The sequence below is a fragment of the Coregonus lavaretus genome (assembly GCF_964263955.1).
Source record: "Coregonus lavaretus genome assembly, chromosome: 28".
Classification (NCBI taxonomy): Eukaryota; Metazoa; Chordata; class Actinopteri; order Salmoniformes; family Salmonidae; genus Coregonus; species Coregonus lavaretus.
In genome coordinates this window covers 16,859,679-16,867,582 of record NC_140015.1, presented here as the reverse complement: position 1 = coordinate 16,867,582, position 7,904 = coordinate 16,859,679, and positions in this window count along the sequence as shown.

Sequence of the window (7,904 nt, the reverse complement as noted above, 5' to 3'; positions counted from 1 at the left end):
AGTGTTGTCAGTGCTGCTGTAACCCAGTAAGGGTCACTGCTTAGAGGATGAACCACAAACCTCTGTCTGCCTGGCTGACAGGTGAAGAGACAGAGAGTAGAAAGGGGGAGAGGGGAGAGGGGGAGAGAGAGAGGGAGAGGACGAGCTAGGGATCCTCCTTGCCCAGCAGGAGATAGAGAGAGAGAGAGAGAGGAGGAGGAGGGCAGCATGGGGTCTGACAGCGGGTTTTATACTCTGATGTCTTCACAGAGACAGACTGAGTCTAACTGAGTTCCTATAGTACTGTACACATTAATAGCAGCTTTATACTCTGTCACAACCCTCTGCTTCACTGAAAGACTGTACTGACTACAACTACGTACATGTGTATGTGTCTAGTGTGCGTACACCCCATGCATGAAATATGGTTTACAGACCTGACTAGGCTGAGTATGTCTCACATGTTACTCCGGTCATCATGCTATGATTTGAATTAGGGTGTGTCCATATGATTTTACTCCAATGCATGTTTGTGTTTTTGCATGTGTGAAGGACGTCACACTGCTTGCTTAGCGAGTGCCGCTTCCCCGTGATTCAGCTCATACTGAGACTCGAACTCAGGTAATACGTATGTCAATCCTTGTTTGTGAACATGCATGTGTGCCTCCTCTATGCGCGCTTCTATCTATTTGTGCTCATGTATGTCTATCTATACCCATTTGTAAGAATCTGAAGGTGATACTGCCGTGGAGGTGTGAGCTGTGTGAAGTGTGAGAGAACAGTAGAAATGACAATGGAAAGGTATAACCGTGCTGTGGCTGAGTAAGCGATTGAGGTCATTCTGCCTCCTGATCTTCATTATGTGTTGGGAGACGGAAGGAGGGTGGCTGTCAAAGCCTGCCACACAAACACACACACAAACACACACACAAACACACGCAAGCACGCGCACACATGCACACACATGCGCTCACGCACACATATACACACAGCCAACCATCTAATCATCCTCTCCCCCACACGTCTGAACGCTGAAATGAGATGATATTATTGGGACAGATTCAGTTGAAAACAGTTGAATATATAAAGACCTTTTTAATCCGACCCAGGGGTGAAAAACAACAAACAATGTTCCAATCATTTGTAGCTATTTTAATTCTCTACATAAACATTCTACTCTCCACTGCTTCTGGCTGCCATCTCCATGTCATTACTTTGTAAGTTGTATAATTAAATAAAATAATGTGAAGACGGATGCAGATAAAACAAGTCCCAATGGGAAGTATTTATTCATTAGCTCCTGACGTATTAGTCTGCTGTGTGTAAAGTTGGCGCTAAAAGATTAGCCAGGTCTGGGTCACAGCACAGAGTTGTTCTGGGCCAAAGGGGGGGAATTAAATGATGTGTCAAACTCAGCTTTTTCCCCTGAGGGAGTTCAGAGGGGCAAAGCTGTGATTTAAACATGAGCAGCCACTTACATCTGCTTACTGTATCATTTGCATAGAGCCCAGCAGTGAGCAGGTCTGAGACCTGTTGGTATCTGCTGTACAGCACCCCGAAGGGCTGGTTTTACTAGTCAGATACACAATGGTACGGGAGGACCAACTACATTACTGTAGCATCGTGACTCTAGCATCACGACTATGCCATCACATGATACATAGTGATTATTTATTTTTATTTAATATACAGTATGCATGTACGCACACATGCCCTGTGCTGTGCCTGTCTCCAGTAATGCAGTAATGGATGGCAGGTATGCTAGATGTCAGAGTGCCTACCGGGACGCAGGAAGCTAATTAACCTCCCAGCTGGCCTGTTCCCTCCACGCACATCAGCCGCCACACACCAATATATATTTACATATCTAAAACACGGGCGTATGGGCTGCTGCTCTTAAAGACACCTTCACGGAGAATAAATGACACGCATTGGCTACTGGACGTCAACTTTATGAATACCAACACAATAGAACTCACTGTTCCTGTGGGGGACAATATATAACAACATGCAGGACAGCACAAGGGCTGTCCGTATCCTGGTCTCATTTCCTTTGTGGTAGCTGATATGAGAAGACTGGTACACACAACAGTCGAACAGTCGACATTCCATTACAGTCCACCAGCAATGGTCAATACGAAATGAAGATTGGAATATTAGGAAATATAGTTGGGCCATATATCTTTCTTCTACCTCTTTACTAAGAGAAGCCAGCAAGTGTATCTGCCGGAGACATATGGAAAAGAATCTATAGCCCTATCCCTAGCCACAGTACAGTGCATATTGCTCTAACTCACATGCTGCAGTCTCTCTACCTCCACACACATGATTATAAATCATAGCAGCACCAGTTATTGATGATAGCCATTTATATTTGTGCTCCTGTGAGCAGCTTTCCCCAGCCAGCCAGCTAGCAGCACATGCCTCCTCGCATGCAGGCAGGTGATTCTAATTGAATCTGCTTATAAATTATAGATAAGAGCTTTCTAATTATTCCGGTTTGTTCCATTCTTTATAGGAACACAATTTAATTGAATGGAGTTTGAGTTAGGGCGCTTCACCACAGGCACTGAGGAGAATATGGATACCAAAAGAGCCAACCAGAGAATACATCTCTCCAGACCTGGTTTTGGTAGATAAAGATATTGAGGCGAGGTGCAACTCAATATTAGGAAGGTGTTCCCAATGTTTGGTATGTTCAGTGTATACAATATTGTAAATGTGCATGGTCAAGAGGTACATAACAATACTATCTGTGTGTTTATGCACTCTGTGTGTGCATGAGAGAGAGTGAGAGAGTGAGAGAGAGAGAGCTAGAGAGTGGGGAGATGGAGGGATAGCAAGGGATTGCCGTAAATCGTTAACTTTGAGTACACAGGAAATTGCTGACTCATGTAAAGAACAGGAGCCCAATTACATCCTAGGAATGCCTGGTGCCCCTTCGCCCCTCTGGTGATTGAACTGCTGCTTGGACTTCTCACAGCCATTTGTTATTTCAAGGATTTTTTTGAATGTGTACAAACCCAAAGCAAAACGTGGTCGGTTGTGAGGCATAAAGTAATGCCGTGACAACTGGCATTTATAGTCCAGATTAAGTCCTCGCTCAGGTTGGCAGTTATGTGTTTTCTTTGTGTTTGTGCCCTTGCGTTATCTACAAGCTTTTCCATCACATATTCCTCTCTGCAGTAAATAGGTCTCCATCCAAAGCGCCCAACTCGCAAGGTATAAATACTGTAATAAGTTAGGCAAGCGCTGGGGAAAGGAGACAGAAGCCATTTATTGTGAGAATGGGGACTCCAGTATCGAGAGTCCTAATAGCAGGAGAAGGACAGGGAGGAGACTTAAAGTGTAGGAGTGACTAATGGCCTTAGAGAAAGGGACTTGAGCTTTATACCACTGGTGACACATTTGGTTGGTGGTTAAGTTTGTGTAAAGATCAAAATGTCTGTTTGAGAGAAACGTATGCAAATTTGATATATTTGGGAGCCTTTCCAACAGTGGGGAAGCACTTCAGCTAAAAGTGAAGCAGAATTGGTAGCAAAAGAGGAATAATTGATTCAAATGTTTAGTTCTACAAAGAGGAGTGCTGATATCAATGGATAGGTTCCTGTGCTGAGATGTACTGACAGGTTAGTGGGAGTGGAAGCATAGGAAAGTAGGTTCGTTCCCACAGGAATAAAGTGAGATAGAGGAGAGGTTGTATGGATATAAAGTGGCAGAATGGGATATACAGTTTGGTCCCACTTTGACACAAACAAAATACTAGTTCTGTATCATTCCATCCACAATGATAACTCCATGCCTGAAATTCAGAAACTTCCAGGGTGTGAAAGCTGTGAGCACGCCCAGATAAGAGCATTGGCTAAAGTAATTTAAGATGGAGAGTAATGTAATCTGTTGAATGGGACAAAGCCTTAACCCAAAACTTATTTCTCCCTCCATGGCATTGTGCTTTGTCTGCAGAAAATAGGATTTGTAGTGAGTTTCCAGACACTTAGAGCTAGTGGTAAAGAGGAGAGTTATAATTCACATCACACCAGATGCCCAGCCCAGTCAACACACACACACACACACACACACACAGAGGCTGAATCCCAAATCACCCTCTTCCCCTTCCCCTCCACAATTTGCAGAAGTGTCCCAAAGCTGAGCGAGTGAAAAGTATCAAGGGTGTAGGGGCTAATTAGACCCCCAGATAGACACTTCGACCGAGCCAGCAAGGCTGCAGGCTTCAGAGCGAAGTACCATCCTGACACACACTTTGATATGTTGGGAGTTTGTGCAATTTCATACAAAAGAATGGAAAGGCGTGCCTGAATATATGTCACGTGCATTTATTCATGTCTGATTTGGAGGCTTGACACAAAAACCTCCCAAATTAAATATTTAACTCTTACTGAGGTTTATATCTTGTAAAACAACAGGGGGGATTTATTCATTTGAATTTCATGCTTGCTTTGTGGAACATTAATTGCATCATTCAAGTCAGGAGTGTGTCCCGAAGTTGATGGGTTTATTGAAGTCACCCTCATTTCGTCAGCAACACATGACAACGGAGAGCCCTCCGAGCGAGTTGGAAGGGGTGGGGGGGTGGTTTGGGATTCACCGACACAAAACCAAGAGGTCCCTCACCTCTGTTCTACTTCCTCATTCATTACTATTCAGCTGCTGCTCCATATCAGTTTCTTTAGGACACCCAGTGCAGCTCTTGGGCAGTATGGTTACAAGGGGCACAGACCTTGTTAAAATCCTTTGCTGTATGTTCAAAGACACAGGAACAGTGGAGGAGGTAAGGAGAAGGGAGTAGTTAGTTAAGCAGTGGGTAGAAACAGTCTTCATGATTCATTGACTCAAGACCAGAACACTGAGAACACAGACAGAATGGAAGCAGAAAAACTATTAATTAGTTCTAACAGTTAAAGCCAGACCATCAAGGACCACTGGACTAAAAGCCCCATACAGTCTTGGCTGTAAGCTGCCTTCAAATAAATACTGCTATTATATAATTGTACTTTTTACTATTGAGAATAAATTACATGTATTAAACTACAGCAGGAAGTTTTAGGGTGTTACTTCTAGCATCCATTTCACTCAGCTGAAAGGGTATGCTAAGTAGCCCAATGTAAAGGGAACAGGTATATAAACTGTATAGTGCACATTGGTGTCCATCATATTTCCACACAGAGTAATGTAACAATAGTAGGTAGGAAATTAGAAGGACAGCCACATTCATGAACTTACTAATAACTTTCTCTCAACAGTGGAAATAACATAAACAGTGGTTCTGTCCTTCTGTCCTTCCTCCATCCCTGTGTGTGTGTGTGTGTGTGTGTGTGTGTGTGTGTGTGTGTGTGTGTGTGTGTGTGTGTGTGTTTAATGAATAGAATGGATAGAGAAAAAGGGTCCTGGAAGTGTAGTGGAAGGTGGACAAAAGTAATCGGAATTTTGATCAGAAATGATGGAATGCTGAATATAATATGAATCATTAATGTTTTAAAGGAGGACTTCACATTTAAATGAAACATTCACATTATTAATAGTAGCTATTGCTGAAAAGTTCAAAGCATGAAGAGGAAATATTAAGCTTTCATTTGGATTTTGGTATTTGGTCATTAATGTAATCATCAGGTTTACTGCAGCAGGTATTTGCTTAATTTATGTATAACTGTTTCCAGATGTGCTTCATAATGCAATAATAATGCCATTTCAGATAGCCCTTTCTGTCAGACTGTAGTCCTAGCCCGAGGCTTAGGGGACTCACCACCCCTCATACAAAACTGAGCATTAAGCTGTGCATATTCTGAGCAGAGGCAATAGCAGCCACATCACTGTGGAAAGCAGAATTGGCTGGGAGGGGATCAATCAGCATGGGAATGGAGGAGGAAAACAAACTCATATGCAAAACAGAGGAGGGCAGAAATAAATATAAAAAGTCACAGCCAGTAAATCTTTGAGTCCCAAACTATTCCTCTTTCAGCAGGAAGGCTTTGGGGTATTTTAACCAGTGTGTTGTTGTTGTTTTCTGTCTTGGTGAAGGCCTGGGGTGATTTACTTTATTAGATGGCGGGGGAAATGAAAATAATGACTAGAATAATTTGGAGGCAGAGGAACTGAGGGCACAAGAGGATGTGTAGGGGGAGAATAATTCACAGCAGGAGACAGACGCAAAGTGTGTGTGTGTGATCACGTGGGTCTGCATATCTCTTCTCCCTCCCCACCCTCTTCCCCCCGTAACATGATGGAGCTCATTGGCAAGGTAAATTGACAGCCATGTTTAATTTCCGTGAAATAACTGAAAATTGAACACAGTGAGAATGGAGAGCGACATGGCTTTTCATCAAGAGCCCCAGACAAATAAACAGAGTAGGGCTACTATGCTACAGCAAGAGTCAGACACATTCCGTTTTCTCTGGCAGCAACGTCCCATAAACACTACACGGAATCTTATACAACAATGCGAACTGCAATAAGTATAAATGTCTCGAATCAATTATTTTGTTCAGAAACTATAGAGGACAGAGACTATGCCTTCATAACGGTCAAACAGCATAGGAGATGTTGTCTTTTGCAGGTACAGTATCTTGATAAACCAAGGCTTTATCCTCACATGTACCGTTTCATGTGGGCCAATATTCCCATAAACCACCAGGTACTGTACATGCCTGTAACATGAATAAAGACCCCGGTAACACTGACAACAACTCCATTCCTTATCAAGTCTCATGGTTGTACAGTGGCGGATCCTGTCTGCTGTTTAGAGCAACACCAAGATCTATTTTCTGATCCTCGGAACACAGAGATGAAAGTATTTCAGCTTGTTGACGCAGAACAGTGAGGATAATTATTTATACCCAGGCACACATGGGACTACTTCACTCAGCAGCTCCAAGCCCCAAATGCAACCGACTCACCCATCTCCCTCCTCCAGTCCAAATTAAACATTCTCTCACTCAACCCCCCACCAAACACACAAACCTCAATCCGCTCTATGTTCTGTAGAACGCCATGGGTCCTTTATTCATCTTTCAGCAGCCCTAATCTAGTCCTAATATCTGCTCTCCCTCCTTGAAAACATTATTTTGAAGAGTCAGAAGGGGTCTTTCCATCCAATGAGTGTGAGTTACATAAAGCCCAGTGCATTCAGTGGATATTTCACAGCTTTGCTGTTTATCCTCGGACACAGAGGCTGCAGAATAAGAGGGAAATGTAAGTGCTTAGTGGGCCTACTGAGAGGACCCTTAGCCGGGACACAAATTACTTCACTCTGCTCTGAACTAACATGGAGAGAGCTGTCCTGAAATTAGGCTTAATTAGACTCCACTTCATTACAGTGCATCTCTAACTGAAATACTATAACTACTCTGATTTGGTGACATACAGTATATGAATGTGCTTTACTCGAAAACGTGGGATTTGATTGGTTGATGAATGGTTGATGCCATAAAAGTACATGAATTTGACTGGCATATACATTTTTCTGTAGTCAGAAGCATAAACACTGAGTTGACCACAGTCTAATTTCCTACATACAGTGAAAGTGTCCAGATATACTGTAGGTCTATCTACAGTGCTACAAGGCAGATCACAGCACACACCCGCTGTCCACTCATAGTAATGGTGATCTTGATGCTTTTCACAGTCCAGCTTGCCAAGCAGTTTGTCTCATATGATCACTTTCTGTTCATAAAAAAGAATGAAATAGCCTAGATGCTTTGAATAACTGTGGCACTCACTCCCCCATGCAGTCCCTGTTCCCAGAAACAACTTAGGTCTGGGCATCCCTCCATCCATCCATCCCTCCATCCCTCCATCCATCCATCCATCCATCCATCCATCCATCCATCCATCCATCCATCCATCCATCCATCCATCCCTCCATCCATCCATCCATCCATCCATCCATCCATCCATCCATCCATCCATCC